Here is a 21,493-nt window from a genome sequence, read left to right as displayed (position 1 = left end):
GGCACACTCCTTGAGTGTGGGGCACCCCTACATGGGGGACATCCTTGTGTGGCATGGCACTCCTTGCACTCGGCAGCACTGAGTGTGGACCAGCTCACTACATGGGTCAGGAGGCCCTGGGTTTGAACTCTAGACCAGCCATGTGGTAGGGGAACACTCTATCAGTTGAGCCAAATCCGCTTCCTGCAAATACCTTTTAATCTTTGCTACACATAAGATGGTTCAATTTTTTAAATTTGGATTTTCTTTTAGCCCAAATATTGCATTACCAAGTGCCAGCTCAAAAGGTAATCCTCAAATATATTTCAAAACTATATCCATCTAGATTTCAATGCCAACTTTCCTCTGTCATTTTCTGATACCAAATAAGAGAGTAGAGAGTTTTTTGGAAGAAATTTTTTTCTAAAGTTTTACAAAGGTAGCTAATTAAGAAGAATGGGGGAAATATATTCCATATGGTAGTCTTTTCAGCTGGGTCACAGTCTTATACTAAGTATACCAGACCTACACTATAATCACAGCTGATTTTTAAAAATCAAATGTGGAGGAAAGGGCGTAACACAAAAAACAATTTCTGCCTCAACTAAGGTAAAACCATTAGCCAATGAAGATTAAAAAAACAAAATTACCACTAACATAAATACCTTAAAAATTTCAAATTCAGTAAAAAAAAAGGAGATGAGTATTTAGTTGACTTCAATTTAAATATTGCCTCAATTCCAGGGGTGGGGGGTGGGGAGGGGGCTCTGTCGCAGTCCCTAGGGAAGCAGTGGCAGTCCCTCAGGTGCAACGGCAAGGACCAGGAAGGAATGAGGGTCCAACAGTGAGCCCCTGATACTAATGACTATGCTTGTGAGCCTGTGCACCTGAAATAAGAACAAGGTCTAGAGCAGCAGTGTGCCTAAGAGTTCCCTCCTGAGAGCCTCCATGTTACTCAAATGTGGCCAGTCTCGAAGCCAAACTCAACATGTAAATGCAATGCCTTCCCCCCAGTGTGGGACATGACTCCTGAGGATGAGCCTCCCTGGTGCCAAGGGATCACTGCCAAGTACCAGTTGATGACATAACTAGAAAATGACCTTGAATAAAAGGTTCAACTCGGACCAGCAGAATATCCCTCTCTACATATAATAACAGCAGTTAAAAATGCTTTTTGGCCTAAATCAAGGGGGAAATGGAAAGGACAAATGAGTTTATATGACTGTGAGTCTCTAAAAAAGAGTCTGGAGGTTATCAGAGGGGTTGCCCTTATGCACACCTGAGCAGAGTCTCAGAGACAGATAAAGTAGATACAATCCTAGGTATTGGTTCTTCTGAGGACTACAGAGACCCACAGGTTTTATGGTCATGGCAGATGGAGTTCACTGCCTTGTCAGTTGGCACTTATTTGGAGTTGGTGTTTCTGTGTGATGGAGCTGGACTCAGATGTGATCTCTTTCCACAAGCCTTTCCTGTTACTTTACTGGAATTGTAGTTGGTGCTGGGGTTTAAGATATATCTAGGGGATCTGAATCTCTGGACTGACCATATGATAGTCAGGCCCTGAGCCTCAACAGACTTCAGCTCCTACACTCTGGTTCATTGGACTTATTCCACTCAGCTAACATGGAGTTGAAGAATGTCAACCACCACACCATGGAGCCTAGAGTGCCTACAACTGAAAGCAGGAGGATTGCATCCAGCATCCATGTGGAATCTAAGCCCCCTCTTGACATAGATGTGGAATGGACACAACCAATCCAAGGTCCACAGGATGGAGGAATACAGTAAGGATTAGAGTGGACTTACTGATATTCTGTTCATGAACTATTGTGGTTAGTAATAGAAGAAAATGTGGTATTGGTGTGGAAAAAGTGGCCATGGTGGCTGCTGGGTGTGGGAAATGTGAGGAAGAGATGTGATGTGGAGGTGTTTTCAGGACTTGGAGTTGTCCTGGGTGGTGCTGCAGGGACAATTACCAGACATTGTAGATCCTCCCATGGCCCACTGGATGGAATGGAGAGTGTGGGCTATGATGTGGACCACTGACCATGAGGTACAGCGATGCCCAGAGATATATTCACCAAATGCAATGGATGTGTTATGATGATGGGGGAGAGTGTTGCTGTGGGGGGAGTGGTGGGGTGGGGGGGGCGTGAGTGTGGACCTCATATTTTTTGAATGTAATATTAAAAAAAAAGAGTTAAAAAATTAACTAAAAATAATAATAAATAAATATTGCCTCAATATAAAGTATATCCAGTTTCTCAAGCAAGTAAAAATGTAAAAGTGTCAATGTTTCTGTAATAATAATTTTCTGAATCCAGACATAAAAATGAGTCATTTGTTCTTTTCTGTATGAAATTTAGGTTTTATCCTATCATACTATCTTGGACTCTATTTCATAGACATTAGATATAGTTAGAATATCCAAATTTATCCTAATTTCACTTGAAAATAGTTTTCAGTGATATAAAACAAACTATATCATTGTTACTCATAATAAATCTTATGAACATATGCAAAATTAGATGAGTCAGTTTATTCTACAATTTCTCATAACAGGTATTTAATTTTGTAGAAAAATGCAACCATCACCTTTGTTGTTAATATTTATATTTGTTTCTGTAAGCAATGTTGGCAAAAATTCTAAGAATTTTAATATATAGTATAAAAATTTCAAGAATATTATTCTTACCACTTCTGAAAAGTATACATTTTTAAAGTCTAAAAGCCAGTAAATGTAGAAGTGGAAGGGAAAGAGAAAAACATTGACAGCAAATTATTTGAAACTTCTTCCCAGACATCTATATCATCACACATGCTGCTGTTTTCGGTATAGCTTGTGAAACTCAAAATGTCCGATTTTTCTTCACTGGTTTGAAATAAGTCCAGTAAAGACTGTACAGGTGAACCACAAATTTCTGTTTTCTTCTTGTGGAGTGAGAAACTCAGTTCTCTTCTTGTCCAATTCCACATTTGGTTTCAGAATTTCTTTTGCATTTCTTCCTAATAATATGTTCGCTTTCCAGTGGATTTTAACAGAAGGTAAACTCTCCATAACCTTAATGTCACATTCATTTGGTTCCACAGGAGGGCTATGGGATGGAGCATTTGCCAGAATTGTTAGGTGCTCTCGTGAACTGTTTATTGCTTTCAGACCAGAATTATGATCAAATATTGAATTAAGGTCCTTTTCCCTCAGACCCGTGGCTGGAAAAAGCATAGTACCTGAATTCTGTTTCAATTGAGATGTACTATTATTCTTATTGAAATTGGAAAACTGTATAGATGCCTGTAGCCCACATGGACAGTGATCTGCCCTTAGTTCTTCTAAGTCACTTTCATTTATAGTGAAATTATGTTCAGAAACATAAAGACTGTATCCTTGCTCCTTTTTCTGTAAAGGTAGATGAGTGAGATTCTGTTTTATGTTATTTTCAGCTGGATTTAACACAGAATATTTGTTAGTCTTTTACTCATCAAGTCCTCTCTTGCAGGGCGGGAGATGGGTTCTAAAATATACATAAGTTTTTGTTCAGTTTCCTGGGTTTATTTATACAGGAAATTCTGCTTGATCTTCTGCACAACTTTATTTTCCCATAGGGCCTTCTGAGAGATATGTTGCAATTCTAGGTGTTCTCTTGTAGTAACAGGAGAAAGGGATCCAACACTGTATTTCATTCTTTTCTTTTTAGGCGTGTCCCTTTCATATTCCACAAAATCAAAAACTTAGATACAATGTCAACAACAACTCCATACTGGTTACTCTGTGTCAAGTTTCTGTGTTCCTCACTTAGAAGATGAGTGTCAAGATCTTCCTATTTCTGCAAATGACATTCACAAGATCCTTTTTTTCCCCTTCTCTTTCAAATGGAGATGAACTGGGGTTCCATCATATTTATCACCATTTGTTTGACTCTCAGTTCAACCTGAGTTTGCTTTTGGGTGATAGATGGTTTATCCACATCAAATGGACTGTAGGGCTTTGGCTCATATCTTCGAGCTTTACTAAAACCTTTTTCAGTCTTCCCTGTTCTTGTTTTCTGTGTGACAGATCATTTCCCCACATCTTTTACAAAAGTGCTTGATTTCTTGAGCAAATACAGCTCCTTTATCTTTTGTTGAATGTAGTATCTAATGTCATCAATATGAAGAATTTTTACTCCCCAGGATAAGACATTTGATAATATACTACTTGAAGGTATAAAATCATGGTCCTTGATAGCTTTTTCAACTAATAATTGTCCTCTGCTTAAAGACAGTGAGTCTGGAGACTTAAATGAACATCCATCATGGCTGGGATGAAGTCAAGTGGTTTCTGCAGCATACACACATTCTGGCTTTGGTATAGGGGAAATTCCACCCAAGGTTTGTGCAAATTTAGCTTCCTTTTTATTTAAAATAAAATAACTAGTATCTTTGCTTAGAAATTCTTCAGTCTGCCCTCAAGACCCTTAATGTCCTTTCGCAGTTTTTCAGATAACTAAAATACTTTTCCCCGAAGTAGCTTTTATTTGGAATTTTCTGGTTGCTGTTACCAGTTTTTAGAGATTTCAAAGATGGTCTGTTTTTTTTTTTTCTTCCAGTTTTGATTTGGCTTCCACCCTGGAAATGTCCTTTGTTATGAATCCTCATGGCCCCGGAGATTATGGTAGCCCCCCAGCACCTCTGTATTGGGTTTGAAGAGGTGCTGTGCCGGGCGGCCGCAAAATCACAGCTCTTAGGGACTGCTGACAGCCAGCTGCCTCGCCCATTCCTCATGACCCCGGCAGCCTCCTGTGGTTACAGTTTGACAAACGCCTATGGGGAAAATGCTGTTCATCCTTTTTGAATTGATCTAATCAGGTCAAATAAAGACAGCCTTGAGACTGGGGTCTTCTGGAGAACTACCAGGTAGGTCAAATAATGATGCTTCTCTATGTTTGAGGCTTTGATGTCACTTCAGCCCTGTTCTGCCCCTCTGGTAGATTCCCGGCTTCTGGTTTCCACTGTGATTGTGGGCTGCCCATTGTCAAGGGTTCTGTGGAGCTAGAGAGCAGGGAATGGGATTAGGGTAAATTAAGATGTCACGAGGCTGGCTTGTTCTTCCTACTGAGATTCAGCTATTTTTCTTGAATAAACACTCCTGGAATGGTGCAAGCCTTTGGTTAATTTCGAGGGTTCTTGAAAAGGTAGCTTCTGACATTTTTTTTTTTTTTGGTGTGTGTGTGCCTGTTTCCTTGTTGCTTTTAGGGAAAACAGAATTTTCAGAGGTCTTTACTCTGCTATTTTCACTGGAACTTTCTCAGAGTGGTTTTTAAAATTTAAAACAGTTGTAACTCTTTAAAAGTCCTAAATATGTTTTGATTAATCTGGCCACCTGAAAGAATGTTTTGTATCCAAGGGCATTTTATACTAGTTAAGTAGGAATTGGAATTGTTAGGGGAGGGGGAAGACACGCCTATGAGAAGCCTAGGGGAATGGTGTGAATAAGAGCTGGGCTGTGGATGGGTGCCCGGGCAGGAAGAGAGTCAGGCAGCGTGGACAGCAGGCAGCACATCCTGTGATGCTGGTCCTGGGTGCGTGCGTGCCTCTGCGTCTCCACCTGCATCCTGGGTGCCTCAGCTAGGGGGGCTTTCAGTCCTGACCTAATTCCTGCCCAGAAAGGACATGACCTAAGCAAAATCAGGTCCTGACTGCTGGTTTCTTGCCCAGAAGGTCCTTGTGCCCTTGAGGTCACTGTCTAGGGAGATGTTCACATAATTGTTGAGCTGCTTCCTCGAATTCAATGACTCATCTTAGGCTCAATGGTCTTCTCCTTCTGCCAGGGTGGAGGATGCTTCCTCCATTAAATATTCACCAGAAGATGCATGGGAGTTTCCCTCAAAAAACCTTATTGCTGTTCTGAACCCGACGACTGTCCTCCTTCCACAATGCCTTATTAGTTGGGACAACACTAGGTGGAGATAGTGGAAGGTCTGGAAGCAGTGACAGATGTTCAGCAAGGTAGGGAATGGGTGCATCATCCCTGTTTTGTTCCCCTTTGGGATTAGACATCTTATCTACATTTATAAACTCAACTTCCTCACTTCCTTTCCTTTTCTCCTTAAAATTAGGCTTCTTCCTCCAAAAAAGTGACTCTTACCCAGGGCATTGATAATCTCTTTATTTAAAACTCCATTTCTCTAGGCCTATCTTTCTCAAGCATTTCAGAACTGACCACTCGGAACCAGGCTGTCCTTCCTCTGATACTTTTTCCATGCCATCTTTATCATCCCTTTGCTTAGGGAACAAGCCAGTAAAGGCTGGATTCAAGGAAGCAGAAGAGTAGTGCTCGGTGACATGTATTCATCATCTTACTTGACATCTCCCTTGGGGTCTCCCGGGCACCTCCATACAGAGTGGCCACAGCTAAAGGTATCATCTTCCTGCTAGAATCAACTCTTCCTTCCATATTCCCATTTACCCTGGGGCTCCCCAACCTGCAACGTGGATGGGAGCCACACTCACCCATGTGTTCTAGTTCTGCCTCCTGACCACTCCTCAGATCTGCTCTTGTTCTCCTTGTATGGTAACTGGCATCTTCATTTTTGCCTAGATCATGACATCTACCCCCAACCCCCATGTCCACCCTTCCAAGGCAAAACAGCAATCATTCTGAAATCCACACACATGGGAAGAGTTTGTCCTGCTTAAGACTGTTAAGATCTTCAATGTAATCCTATGGCCATAACCTCCCAGTCCAAGGTTCTTCTCAACCTATTAGCCCCAACGTAATGATGACACAGGGCAAGGTCCCCAGTACAGAGAATAGCGAGTTTATTTGATAAGGAACATGGAAAGGAGCACACGCTTGGTTGGCAAGGAGAGGGAGTAGGTCTCACAAAGAAAAGGCCTCCTTAGTCCCAAGATTGTGGGACTCTCAGGACATGAGTCACCTTCTGTAGGCAGTGGGAAGCAGGGCAGGGAGTCAGATGAGCAGCCAAAAATGGTCCTGTTGGGAGAGGACCCCAGTCAGAACAGACACTCAAGGTCACTGACATGTATTGATTTTGGCCTCCAGATGGAGGGAAGGAGACTGAGACCCTGGCGCTAGGGGTCTTGTCTCAGCCACAGGGTAGGCCGTGTGTGTGTCCGTGTGTCCATGTGAAATGGAGTGTAGTGAGTCTGCATGTGCATGAACACATGTGTGAGTGTGCGGGTGTGACAGTGTGTGCAACTGTCTGTCTGTCTGAGTGACCAAGTGTTGGTCTGGGCATTTATGTGTGTTCCTCTGTGTGTATCCACGGCCACGTGTGTTTGCATCGCGGCTGTGTTGCTGTGCCACCTCCCTCTCTCTAGTTGGCTGTCACTGTGCCATGTCCCCTACTGCCTCCTCCCCACAACTCCTGGGGACCTTGGGGGTGGAGCAGAATCATTGGATCTGTTCAGCAGAACTCACCAGCTTGGTTGAGGCTGGGACCTTTGATGGAAGGCTTAGACCTTGATGACAATATGTGTTCCACCTGTCAGCATGTCTGGGGAAAAAACAAACAGATCAGAGTGTGGTCTTAGTACAAAGGAGTGCAGGAGTACCCCATGTTCCCGCTAGGCCAGGGGCCAGGGGTATACGTTCTGCAGACCCAAGTGAGCACAGCCTCCTCCCACCAACCAGCTCAGCTGTTCTCAGTGCTGGGGCCATTTTGGGGACAGAGATTCTATACCTCATAATTATCTGGATAGTTCAGGGTGAAAAACCAAAATAAGGCAGAGTTGAGGCCAGAGGGATGTGGCTATTCTTCAGTTTGTTGGGACAAATTTCCCTGGGGGAAATGATTGTTCCTGCAGAGGAGAAGTTAGGGAGGGTTTGGGAGCTGGTACTTACTGACAACATCATACACAAGGGTGTCATCCAGGAGGCTGAGAATCTCATTTACCAGAGGGCACACCTGACCCAGAGACAAAGCAGAGAGGGATGTTAAGCAACAGGCAACTGTAGGGAGACCCTGAGAGCAGCGGCATCCCAAAGATGATTCTTTGGGGGAGATTTTCTATGACTTTTCTGTGGCTAGAAGTGTTTGATTCTAAGCATTCCCACAGATCACATCTCAAGATTAGGCACAGAAGAAACTAAAGCCATGAGGGAGTTGCAAAGTGCCCCAAATCACACAACACATCCAGGGTTCACTCTATGACACCACATGCATTTCTAAATAGGATGAACTTCTCTGGGATGGGTGAACTTTTTTTTTTCTGGTTATAGGGGCACCGAAGCATAAGCTTGATGACTGCTTGTCTGTGGCCATATAGGGCTGGACTAGGAGCTTCTTGGGGCAGGTGCCAATTTCAGCTGCCGTGTGGACAAGTGCAGGACCTGGCCCAGAGCAGGAACCAATGAATGCATTTTGAAGGATGGAAAGAAGAAACATGGACCAATTGATCAATGAACAGATTGATGGATGGAATTTACTGATCAAACTGCAGGGCTCAGATTAGCTCTCCTCAGGGTCTCTTTCACCCTAAGATTCAAGGATTGGGAGACTCCCATTTGTGCCCACTTACTGTGCCCTGTATCAGTTCAGGAAGGACTTCAGTCAAGATCCTGATGAGGGTGTCAATAAGATTTTGAACGGGGAGAACAAATCTGAAGAGAAAAGCCATAGTATGATGTGGCACCTGCAGAGGTCTGGGGTTGAGATGGATAAGTCCTCAGAGGGGCCAATCTGCCCACTTTAATCTCAGCCCTATGTAACTGGAACTGGACCTTGTCCATCACACCCTTGTGCAGGTGAACACGAAGAGGACCCTTCAAGGGGCAGTTATGCCCTACACAGCTGTTCACACAGTAGATACATGTTGACCAAATGCATAGTTCCATAGCACAGTGGGTGTTCATTTTAAGGCTTTGTAGAATCCATACATGAATGAAAAGTGCTTAGTACATGGTTATCATGAAGATTCAATGAGATAACACATTTGAAGTATATGCTATGTGTGATCAGTAAATGTTAGCCATGATGAGGATGACTTGCATATTCTGCATGATTCAGTCTCCCTTTGTGACAGGTAACTATCATAATATGAAATAATCTAGTTAGTTTTCCATTTTACCCCTTACTGAGACAAAGCATATTTACATCTATTATCTTGTTGGTTTCTATCAATAATTTACCTCCATATTATAGAAAAGTAAGCTGAGACCCAGAGTTGGGGATCAGTGTTGAAGTTCACTCAGGAAGCCCTCTATTATACTCACTCCCCTCTGAGAATCAAGGCTTGCACCCAGATCTCTTATTGCCCAATCCAGCATAAAATTGGTTGGCCTGACCTAAGAAGGAATAAGTGACTATTACCATCCATCTACCCATCCTTCCACCCCTATAACTATATGCCCATCTTGCCTTCCATCCATATAAACAACTAATCATCCATCCATCCATCCATCCAGCCAGCCCATCTTCAATCCTCCCACCCATCCATCTTACCATCCTTCCATCATCTCATTCATCCATCCTCTCATTGTTGCATATTTCCACCCATCCATCCATCCATCCATCCATCATTCCACCCTGTTAATTCTGGTCAGGAGAAGCCATCCATTCCGGCCTCACCCATCAAGCCAGGAGATTTTCAGACTGCCAGGGGAGTGAGTGCAGTTGCCAAGGACCTAGTGGCTCCCCTGCTTAATTTTCACAACTAAGAGTTCTTCAGCAATGTTCAGCTTTGCAGCCAGCTTCAATACACTTCCAACCAGGTCCTGCAATGGAGATGGTCCTATTGTTATCTGGCCCCACCACACTCCAAGGCAGAAGGATATTTTCTTCTTAACATAAATGCCAGCTTCACCTCACTCCATTTTGCCCACAGCTGTAGTCGTCTTATTTCCCATTAGGGGAAACCAGTGCTCAAAGAGGTCAAGTGAGGTTCCCAAGTAATTCAACATAACAGTAAATTTGGAAGCTCAGGTCTGTAGGTTCCAACTCCCTCTTTTTGGGCTACTCTTGGCCATCAGGATCTCCCATGATAAGCCATTCTCCCATCCCCCTTGGGGAACCACTCACATGTTTACATTGAGGATCAGGCCCAGAGGAATTTTGACATAGAGATGGTGACCATCAGGACTCTGAACAAGGCCAAGTTCCAGCAGCTGGGCATCAGTGACCTTCAATCTGTCCAGGAAGAAACATCAGCTTTTCTAGCCCCCAACCCCACTACAGCCAGAAACCATCTTTAACCCAGCCTCTCCCAGAAGGGAAGTCTGAAGCAAAAGCTACATGGGCTCTGAATCACACATCAGTCTTTCCCAACCCCTGTATTTGGGCAGATCCTGTTACAGACATGGCCCTCTCCTCCATACAAGTCCATGAAGTATTTCAGGGATCTTATCTGGCTTATATTTGTGTTTTGTATGCCTAACTTACAAAGAAATTTTAAAAAGAAAGGGGCTACTCCATATTTGTTGAATTTGTAGATTGATGGGTGAGTACACAGATGTATGGGTGGATGGAAGAAAGAATAAGTAGTTAGATGGAAGGAAGGCTGTATAAGTGGATGAGTGGACGTGTATGGGCAACAGGAGTAAAACTTTTAGTAGGTGTCACTCATCCTGCCATGACCTTCAGTGGTAGTTAACAATGTTTATTATGGGATTGAGGGCAGCGATATTAGGGAGAATAAAGAAAGGATGAAACTATGCCGCTTCTCTGAGCCAGCCACTGTTCAGGTGATTTTCATTTTCCAGTCCTCCCAACAGAACATATCAAGCATTCTCATTATGGATTCTTGTTTAGAGAGCTCTCAGGCATCTCATGTTAACCATCACATGCCCATTCCATGGACATCAGGTTGTTCTTAGTCTTACTGTCAAGATAATCATGAAGGGCAACTTATACTTCCTTGCTTACATTAAAGTTTGCCTCTATTTGAAGAGATTCCACCAGTGGGGAGAACAATGTTACTGTGACACAGTGGAAAGAATCTTGGCTTTGGGTTAAATTACAATTCGGTCCCTGCCTCTGTATCACTCTAGTTTTGTGAGCAGAGGCACCTCTCTGGATCTCAGTTTTTCCATCTGTAAACTGGGGATTAAACTCTAAGGTTGTCATGAGGTTTAGAGATGATACTGGGGACCCAGGATGTACTTCATAACTAGGGAAATTACTGGTACAAGAGGGCTGGTGGGTCTCTCCAGATCGTGAGAAGGGTTTCAGGACCAAGTCCTGGTCCTATTTCCAGACTGCTCCCTTTTCTCTCCAGGGCCCTGGTCTCCAGCTGGTGTTCCCTGGTGGGTGTCCCTATTTCAGTGCAACTTACTCAATGAGGCTGTTCAGAATGGAGGTCACTTCCCCAAGCAGGCTCCCAAGCAGGCCAGTCGAAGTGCCTCCTTGAGCTTTCAGGTTGTCAAGGAGTGGAAGACTTTTGAGAATGTCCTACACTTTCACAGAGTGCAAGCCATTGCTGAGAGCTAGAAATGGAAATAAGGGTCCTCGGGGACAGAGCTGATGATTCCAGATCCTCCATCTCTAGCCCTCACTCATCCCTGTCCTCCCACCACTTGACTGTTACCCCCTGCCATCCTGCCCATTCCCATGACACTCGAAAGAGATTGCAGACTCTGACTTACTGCTTGTCAAGTCTCCAGCAAGATCTAAGGGGTTGGAGGGCTAAGCTGGGATTGCATCCGTGGGCGTAACCTGGACCGGCGGCAGAAGCCCCAGGGGCAGACCTGGGTCTACCAGACCATCAAGCAGGGCTGTGGTCTGGGCCAGCAGCCCACAGAAGACAACGAGACCTCCAACTTGAAACATCTCTCTTGGTATCTGTGGTGAGAACGACGGGTCTCATGTGGTACAGATATGAGACTGGATTCTATAGACCCCCTGTCCTGCCCACCTGGGATGGGGTGGTCTCTCATTTGTCTGCTCCTCAGAACACCAGGCAGTGAGTAGTAACAGCCGCTGAGATTGAGCATTCCTCTGCTAGGCAGAGTGCTTTCTACTCGGTAACTGACGTAATATTTGTCACAACCCTCAAAGTTGTAACCACCATCTCACCCAGGCCTGTGCTGGGGAAAAGCTGGGGCAATCCAAAGCCTTCATTGCATATGGGAACCAGGGGATCAGAGAGTGGTAGTGATTTTCCGAAGGTCACACAGCAAACCAGTGGCAGGTCTCCAGGTCTCCTAACACTCCCCTCTTCCTACATGCAAATGGTCAGTCATACACATTGTCTTTTTTTTTTTTAATTGATTTTGTAAAAATATTACATTAAAAAAAAATATATGAGGACCCATTCAACCCCCCCCCCACCCCACCACTCCCCCCCCCCCCCCCCCCCAGCAACACTCATTCCCATCATCATGACACATCCATTGCATTTGGTAAGTACATCTCTGGGCACCTCTGCACCTCATGGTCAATGGTCCACATCATGGCCCATACTCTCCCCCATTCCATCCAATGGGCCCTGTGAGGATTTACAGTGTCTGGTGATTGCCCCTGAAGCACCATCCAGGGCAGCTCCAAGTCCCAAAGACGCCTCCACATCTCGTCTCTTCCTGCCATTCCCCATACCCATTAGCCACCATGTCCACTTTTCCCACTCCAATGCCACCTTTTCTCTGTGGACATTGGATTGGTTGTGTCCAATGCACCTCTATGTCAAGAGGAGGCTCAGATTCCACATGGATACTGGATTCAATCCTCCCACTTTCAGTTGTAGGCACTCTAGGCTCCATGGTGTGGTGGTTGTCCTTCTTCAACTCCATCTTAGCTGAGTGAGGTGAGTCCAATAAATCAGATTGTAGGTGCTGGAGTCTGTTGAGGCTCAGGGCCTGGCTATCACATTGTCAGTCCAGAGATTCAGATCCCCTAAATATATCTTAAACCCCAACACCAACTACAACTCCAGCACAGTAGCATGAAAGTCTTATGAAGAGAGATCCCATCTGAGTCCAGATTCATCACGCATAAACACCAGCTCCAAAGAAGGGCCATCTGACATGGCAGTTAACCCCATCTGCCATGACCATAGCACCCATGGATCTCTTTAGCCCTCAAAGGAACCAATACCTGGGGGTTGTATCTACTTTATCTGTCTCTTAGACTCTGCTCAGTTGTGCATAAGGGCAATCCTTCTGACAGCCTCCAGACTCTTTTTTAGAGACTCATAGCCATATAAATTCATTTCTCCTTTCCATTGCCCCCTTACATTAGGTCAAACAGCATTTTAAAGTCATGTTATTTTATGTAGACAGGGATATTCTGCTGATCCGCATTGAACCTTCCATTCAAGGTCATTTTCCAGTTGCAACATCAGTTGGTAGTTGATAGTGATCCCTCGGTGCCAGGGAGGCTCATTCCTGGGTGTCATGTCCCATGCTGGGGGGAAGGCATTGCATTTACATGGTGAGTTTGGTTTCGAGACTGGCCACATTTGAGTAACATGAAGGCTGTCAGGGGGAAATTCCCAGGCACAATGCTGCTCTAGGCCTTGTTGTTATTTCAGGCATATCAATTCACAAGCATAGTTATTAGCATCAGGGGCTCACTGTTGGACCCTCATTCCTTCCCGGTCCTTGCCGCTGCACCTGGGAGACTGTCGCTGCTCCCCTAGGGACCACAACAGAGTGCCACCGGCCAGGAACCCAGTACCCCCCCAGCTGTAGTTTTTAATTGTTGCCACTATGAGTATATCCAAACTTTATCATGCACCCTGGACATATGTCCTGTATAGCTCCCTGTCAGCCATATATCACCTGTCAATAGTATCCTATACCAGTATTCCTCTGCTGCCATTGTTGAACCACTCTGTGATCCAGAACTTCCTGAAAATTGAAGCCCAATATGATGTCAGGATCCCTTACTAGCAAAATGGCATATAGTGATGGGTTTAAAGGTTAGATATAGAATATGTGTTGACTTGGAAAAAATTCTACATCCTAATTTTTTCCATTTTTTTCCCCTAATTATTGAACTTCTCTTAACAAGAGCCCTAGACCACAGCAATTCATATATATAATATACAGCACTCCCACACATCCACCACAAAACCTTTTCCCTTCCACAGCAATACTCTTACACCCTATTCACATCATATTTACTTAAAGTGATGTACAGAGTCTGAGACAATAGCTTTCAAAAAAGGTGACATCTGTGCTTACATTGTGGTGCATACTTTAGGATACACAGTTTTCTAATTTTTTAGTTATCCTATGTTTTTTTTTTTTAATTTTTTTATTTTTTATTGACTTTGTAATAATGTTACATTAAAAATATATATGTGAGGTCCCATTCAACCCCCCCCCACCCCCCCTCTCCCCCCCCCAACAACACTCGTTCCCATCATCATGACACATCCATTGGATTTGGTAAGTACATCTTTGGGCACCTCTGCACCTCATATACATTGGTTCACATCATGGCCCATACTCTCCTCTATTCCATCAAGTGGGCCCTGTGAGGATTTACAATGTCCGGTGATTACCTCTGAAGCACCATCCAGGGCAGCTCCATGTCCCGAAGACGCCTCCACCTCTCATCTCTTCCTGCCTTTCCCCATACCCTTTGTCCATTATGTCCACTTTTCCCAATCCAATGCCACCTCTTCTATGTGGACATTGGATTGGTTGTGTCCATTGCACCTCTATGTCAAGAGGAGGGTCAGATTCCACCTGGATGCTGGATGCAATCCTCCCATTTTCAGTTGTAATCACTCTAGGCTCCATGGTGTGGTGGTTGTCCTTCTTCAACTCCATCTTAGCTGAGTGTGGTAAGTCCAATAGATCAGATTGTAGGTGCTGGAGTCTGTTGAGGCTCAGGACCTGGCTATCACATTGTCAGTCCAGAGATTCAAATCCCCTAAATATATCTTAAACCCCAACATTAACTGCACCTCCAGCACATTAGCATGAAAGTCTTATGAAGGGAGATCCCATCTGAGTCCAGATTCATCACACATAAACACCATTTCCAAAGAGGGGCCATCTGCCCTGGTAGTTAACCCCATCGGCCATGACCATAACTCCCATGGGTCTCTTTAGCCCTCAAAGGAACCAATATCTGGGGGTTGTATCTGCTTTATCTGTCTCTCTGACTCTGCTCAGTTGTGCATGAGGGCAAACCTTCTGCCAGCCTCCAGACTCTTTTTTAGAAACTCGTAGCCATATAAACTCATTTCTCCTTTCCATTTCCCCCTTACTTTAGGTCAAACAGCATTTTAAAGTCATGGTATTTTATGTAGACATGGATATTCTGCTGATCCGCATTGAACCTTCCGTATAAGGTCATTTTCCAGTTGCATCATCAGTTGGTAGTTGATAGTGGTCCCTCGTTGCCAGGGAGGCTCATCCCCGGGTGTCATGTCCCGCGCTGGGGGGAAGGCATTGCATTTACATGCTGAGTTTGGCTTCGAGACTGGCCACATTTGAGTAACATGAAGGCTGACAGAAGGAAATTCCCAGGCACAAAGTTGCTCTAGGCCTTGTTCTTATTTTGGGTTTATCAGCTCACAAGCATAGTCATTAGCATCTGGGGCTCACTGTTGAACCCTCACTCCCTCCCGGTCCCCACCACTGTACCTGGGAGACTGTCGCTGCTCCCCTAGGGACCACGACAGAGCACCACTGGCCAGGAACCCAGTACCCCCCCCTACTGTGGTTTTTAATTGTTGCCACTATGAGTATATCCAAACATTACCATGCACCCTGGACATATGTTCTGTACAGCTCCCTGTCAGTCATATATCACCTGTCATTGGTATCCCATATCAGTATCCCTCCATTGCCATTGTTGAAACACTCTGTGATCCAGAACTCCCCAAAATTTGAAGCCCAATATAATGTCATGGTCCCTTACTAGGGAATGGTATATAGCGATGAGTTTAAAGGATAGATAAAGAACTTGGATAAAGTTAGATAAAGAACTTAGATAAAGAATGTTGACTTGAAAAAATTCCACATCCTATTTTTTTCTTCTTTCCCCCCCCCCCCCCCCCCTAATTATTCAGCTTTTCTTCACAGGAGTCCTAGACCACAGCAATGTATATATATAATATACAGCACTCCCACACATCCACCAGAAAACCTTTTCCCTTCCACAGTGATACTCTTACGCCCTATTCATATCATATTTACTTAAAGTGATGTACAGAGTCTGAGATATTAGCTTTCTAACAAGGTGACATCTGTGCTTACATTATGGTGCATACTTTAGGATACACAGTTATTTACATTTTTAGTTATCCTATGTTTTACATTATGGTTTACATTATCAGTCTGTCATCTCCTATATGTTATGGTGTAATATTACATGTTTTATATCCATCTTTGTGTACTCTCAAGAAACTCCTCTCTTACCCCCCATTTACTTTGGTTCCACACATTTAACGTCCATTTTCCCTTCCACCTTGGTGCCCTCAGTGATAGCCAACCTCCGTTTCCTGAGGAGCCACTTCCAGAGATAGATGGAATAGTGTTCAGGGCCTAACTTGCTCAACTGCCCCAATGCCCTGGGAGCCACCCTTTCTCTCGAGGGATACAGTTCCCTCTATTTGATGGCATTAGTCCTCCCCAGGATGTGGGTCCACCCCCACTCTCACTACTTGGGTCTCTACCCAATGGTGCCACACATTGTCTTTTTATGCCTTTCTCTTCTCTCTCAAGCTGACCTGGATGAACTTCTTGGGCAGCCTCTGAGATTGGGCTATCTTTGCTCCAGCCCTTTTCCAGATATGGTTAATCTTCTCACAGGCTTATTTGGCAGTCAGCAAAGATGTTAGAAACCAGAGCTGGTACCTATACTTTGGAGATCACTGGCTGATTTGGGCAATATTCCAAAATTGGCCAATTCAGCCAGAGTTCCATCATTGTTGTGATCAGTTGGGATCAAGAGGTCTTTTTGGTCGAAAAAGCCAGTTGGGGGCCTTCTGGGGAGGTAAGTTTTGATCAGGGCCTCTGAATCTCTTTTGGGCAGCAAACTTTAAGAAAAAATGGGGGAAGCGGACTTGGCCCAATGGATAGGACATCTACCTACCACATGGGAGGTCCCTGGTTCAAACCCCGGGCCTCCTTGACCTGTGTGGGGCTGGACTATGCGGTGCTGATGTGCGCAAGGAGTGCCGTGCCTTGCAGGGGTGTTCCCGCGTAGGGGAGTCCCATGTGCAAGGAGTACGCCCTGTAAGGAGAGCTGCCCAGTGTGAAAGAAAGTTCAGCCTGCCCAGGAATGGCGCTGCACACATGGAGAGCTGACGTGGCAAAATGACGCAACAAAAAGAAACAGATTCTCGGTGCGCTGCTAAGGATGGAGGCAGTCATAGAAGAACACACAGCTAATGGACACAGAGAGCAGACAACCTGGGGGGGGGGGGGGGAAGGGAGGAAGGGGAGGGAAAAAAAAAGGATCCAATAGAAGCTAAGGAGCCCTAATCCTGGAAAAATGCTTCCAAATGTATATAGCTGGGTGGGTAATTTAGAAGCTCATGAATGATCTGAAACTCCATTGACAACCTCAATTTAAAACTCTTGCCTTCGATTAAAACTCTTGCCTTTGAGATTTTGAGTTAGGATATGAATATCACTCCATGAGAGAATTCTAACCTGGAAAATTTGAAAGTTTACCATGTGCTTCCTATCGCTGTGAAATTGCCTGTTGTAGAACATTTCTACATTAGTGTGACCAGTCTCCTGGGAAAGCAGAGTGAATGGTTACCCCCCACCTGCAAATGGCCAAAAGGAAGTCCTGCTTCCTGGAAAGGCCCCTAGTGAGGGACCCTATGTGCAGTCTGCTGGGACTCGTCTGGCGGCCAGGAGCCCTGGCATCCCTGTCACCCAGGGTAGAGAAGGGAGAGGAGCAGGTAGGGCTCACCTGGACTTCATAGAGGTCTCGCAGTGTCTTGGTTGCCTCTTCCCTCTCGTCCTGTGTTGGCCTAAGAGGAAGCCTCTTTTAAAGTGTGGGGATTAGGAAATGTTTGATCAGATGATGGGTTTCTAGATTATTCAAAAGTCTACATTCTGGTAGTGCTTTTCAGGGCTCTCCAAAGTAAATAATTGCTGATCGCATTAGCAGTTGCCCAGCTAAACCAATTGGTTGACAAATTAAACAGAAAAATTTGAGATGAGGATGTTACTCAAGACTTTGTGGCTTTATGAACAGGGACCCATGCTCTGAGGTGGCCTGGAAGATGGTGTTTGGAACAGCAGGGAGGCAGGCAGCAGCCCCAGCAGGACCCTCTGTCTTCAATCTGGGCCCTTTCCCATTCCTGGCCCAGTTCTTTTCTTTGACCCGAGGACTCTTGCTCCCAAAGTGTCAAAAAGAGAAAAACTGAATCTGACTTCCTTACATCTGGGATGTCCCTCAATTCCAGGGCAGGGGTCTTGTGTTTTCTAAGCCCCTGTTGCAGGACAGTCACATGCCAAAGGCTATATGTCCTACCAACAACTCTGGGAGCTTCCCTGCTCCTCATTTACAGGGGAGGAAACTGAGACTTGTCTAAAGACACAGAGATTTGGCTGAGCCAGAACTCAAGTCATTTGCTAATAATAACAACAGAAGCAAGAAAGCAAGGAGAGTGTTTGCTGAGCCCTCTCAATGTTGTCCACACAGCATCTCAAGGATGCTTAGAACCCTCTGGGAGGAGGGGATGAGAACTCCCTTTTGCAAGGGGGAAAATGAGGCTCAAAGGGTGAGAGGAGCTGGAGTGGAGCCTAAGCATTCCTGCTCCAGTCCTTTCTCTTCATCACTGTGCTGAGAGAGGAAGATGCTTCCTCACATCCATCCACCATTTGCTTTCCCTTGTTGGTGAATTTCATGCTCTCAAGCTTCCCAAGTATCTATCCTGGAGAATTCTTCCCAGGGTCCCAGGCCAGAGGGCTTTCCATCTTGGTCTCTACATTTGCACTTTTTTCTCAATGAAGGAGAAGGCATCTGTCCCACCAGTTGGGTGTTTGGTGTCTATTGTACAGAGACCAAGGTTGGGCCAATGAGAGCAGACCTCACTCTGCAAAACCTCATACTTTATAAGCAAAAGAGAGGGGAGGAGAAAATGCACATTTATTGAGCACCTACTTTTTGCCAGGTTCTTTCCATATTTGAACCTCACCTTTATCAGGAGTGGTTGGCATTGTTGTCCCTTTAAATGGAGACCAGGTTTCAGAGGTGGTTGACTACTTCCTGAGGACACGCAACGAGTGATGGAGTCAGAATTGACCCCTGTGTCTGTCTGACCTTCTTGTAATCAGAGAGCCCTGCTGGAGCCATGCTGCCTTCCCCTCATGTTGGAACTTGGTTGTACCTGTGAGAACCCAGCAGATGACTCCAAGGCACTGGGCAGGGGCTCATTGGAACTCAATTATCCATTCAAAGTGTTCTGGTCTCTTCCCACATCCTGTATGTGGTCAGTCATCCGCAAATAAGGGGCCCTGCTTTTTGTTATCTTGGTAACAACGCTTGTGGGTTGGGTCAAGTCACCACTATCCTTGTGGGAAACTGAAGCAGGTAACTCAAGGAACTGACTCAAGTTTGTGCAGCCGGCTAATATACAGCTTGCATAACCTGGCTTTAAGTCAGGAGACTGTGTACATGATGTGGCAAAAAAAGGACGCACTTGGGAGCAGAGAACCCTGACTCAAATCCATAGCCCTGGGCAAATCACTCTGATCCTTTATTGGGGGATAATGTTTGGGTGGCAAGTAAGAATCTCCATTCCTCAACCTAGATGTTCCTACAGTACTCTTTATTTGTCTATGGTTTATCTTAATTGCCATTTCAGATGTCATTTTGTTGAGTAATGGAAACTTCCCCATTTTCCCTGGGGTTTCCTTGCTGTTTCAGGGGGTTTCATACGTGCCAGGGAATTCAAAGGGGGCTGCCTTGTGCCTGTTGTTGATTGGAAATATCGAGACATCTCCTTGTCCCAGATCACCAAGACCCCAACCGTCACTCCTGTCTGAAAGCCCCTTCAGATTTAGCATTTCCTTTCTACTCCCTCATTAGAGAACGTTGTCCTATCGAGGATTCCCTGGGCCTCCTGCAGGACCGTGGGGGTCTTCACCAGCCCACCCCCCTAGTCCTCCAGTTAACAGTCTCTCTCTGGAGTCTTGTTATCTGTCCTGGTTCTGGAAAGGAACATGGGCACGGACAGCCTCTCTTCTTGAATTGTGCATGTCTGCTTGGGTTTCTGGAGCCTTCCTTCTGTGCCAGGGTTTGCCGAGGAAGTGGCACGGACATGGGCACCCATTGCAGCTATGGTCTCCTCAATTGCTCTTGGAATCTCACAAGCCACCAGTCTAGCATGGGAAATTTTTCTAGTCTTGGGGCCAGGAAGCCTTGCTTTGACTCACTGCAGACTTGCTAGTTCAAGGTCTCCTGTGCTCTCTGTTTTGAATGAAACAAAACCCAGGCTTTAAAAGAATTACTTTAAAAATTAATATACTGCAAAATAAGAATTTTGCCTTTTGGCATACAGTTCTATGATTTTTAACACATTTAGTTTTAGGTAACCATAATATGCCAAACCAGAATATTTCCCATTGCCTCCAAAACTGCTCTGTGCTATCCTTTATATTCATAGCCCTCCCCTCACCCATAACTCTTGTTCTCTATCACTCTAGTTTTCCAAAACTTTCTCTCTGCCTCTGCTGGAATTGCTCTTCCTTGAAACCACAGGTGCTGTGGTTTCTACCAGCCCAAGAAGGGTAGGGTCATGGGGTATCAGGAAACATGGGAAAGACAAGCTGTGTCATGCCAAGAAATTGTTTTTCCACATTTTTGGTATCTGTAGCTTCCCCATGCCTTTCTCAGAAACTGTGGATGGTTCTCCTTTCTTCATACGTTATTAGATTGTGATTGTATTTGGGAACCTAAACAGGTGTCCTTTGTGAATTAAGAGGTCCATTTTTAAAGGCAGATATTTTTTCAAGGGCTCTGGCTTAACCAAGCTCTACTCTCCAGATCTAGGGGTGCTGGCCCTTTTCCCTGGGAGCAAATTTAAGGAGGGGACTCAGTTTGGAGTGGGAAGTCCCTGGATGGGTTTGGAAACTCCAATGACTTTGTTAAGGGGCAAAGGACAAAGGGTTCACAGAGAGCTGGACCTCTCCACTTCTTTGAGAAACTTTATTTTCTTGTGCAGAGTTTGCTTAAGGCAAGTTTCACTTGCATTGGAGACTTATCTTCCCACCTGCACTGAGCGTGCTTAATAGTAGTAATAATAAGTTTTAATAGAGCATTAGAACTTTACCTGTAACAATCCTGTGGGGAAACTGAGGCTCAGGGAGGACAGCGACATGCCCAGGGTTACCTCAACTAGAAAGAAGTGAAGCCAGGCAGTTGCTGGGGGCTGTCCGGCTTTAGTGTCTTAACTCCTCGACAAATTTGCGTCACAGAGTCTTTGAATCAGTGGGCACCATGGGAAGCAGATGTGGCTCAGTCGACTGGGCTCCCACCTACCACATGGGAGGCTACTGGTTCAGATCCCAGTGCCTCCTAAAGAAGACAGTGAAGTGGTGTGACGTGCAGGCATGGCAAGCTGATGCAACAAGGTTATGCAAGAAGAGATGTGG

General features: G+C 45.0%; 2 pseudogenes; both read right to left on the bottom strand.

The window, feature by feature from the left end:
• Nucleotides 1-3,901: 3,901 nt before the first annotated feature.
• Nucleotides 3,902-4,743, bottom strand: LOC101443568 (protein DBF4 homolog A pseudogene; annotated as a pseudogene).
• A 2,694-nt stretch (nucleotides 4,744-7,437) lies between these two features.
• LOC101444025 (BPI fold-containing family A member 1-like) lies at nucleotides 7,438-11,747 on the bottom strand (annotated as a pseudogene).
• Between the last annotated feature and the right edge of the window lie 9,746 nt (nucleotides 11,748-21,493).

Source organism: Dasypus novemcinctus, chromosome 24, assembly GCF_030445035.2.
Source record: "Dasypus novemcinctus isolate mDasNov1 chromosome 24, mDasNov1.1.hap2, whole genome shotgun sequence".
Lineage (NCBI taxonomy): Eukaryota > Metazoa > Chordata > Mammalia > Cingulata > Dasypodidae > Dasypus > Dasypus novemcinctus.
This window is presented reverse-complemented; position numbering and strand designations above follow the sequence as displayed.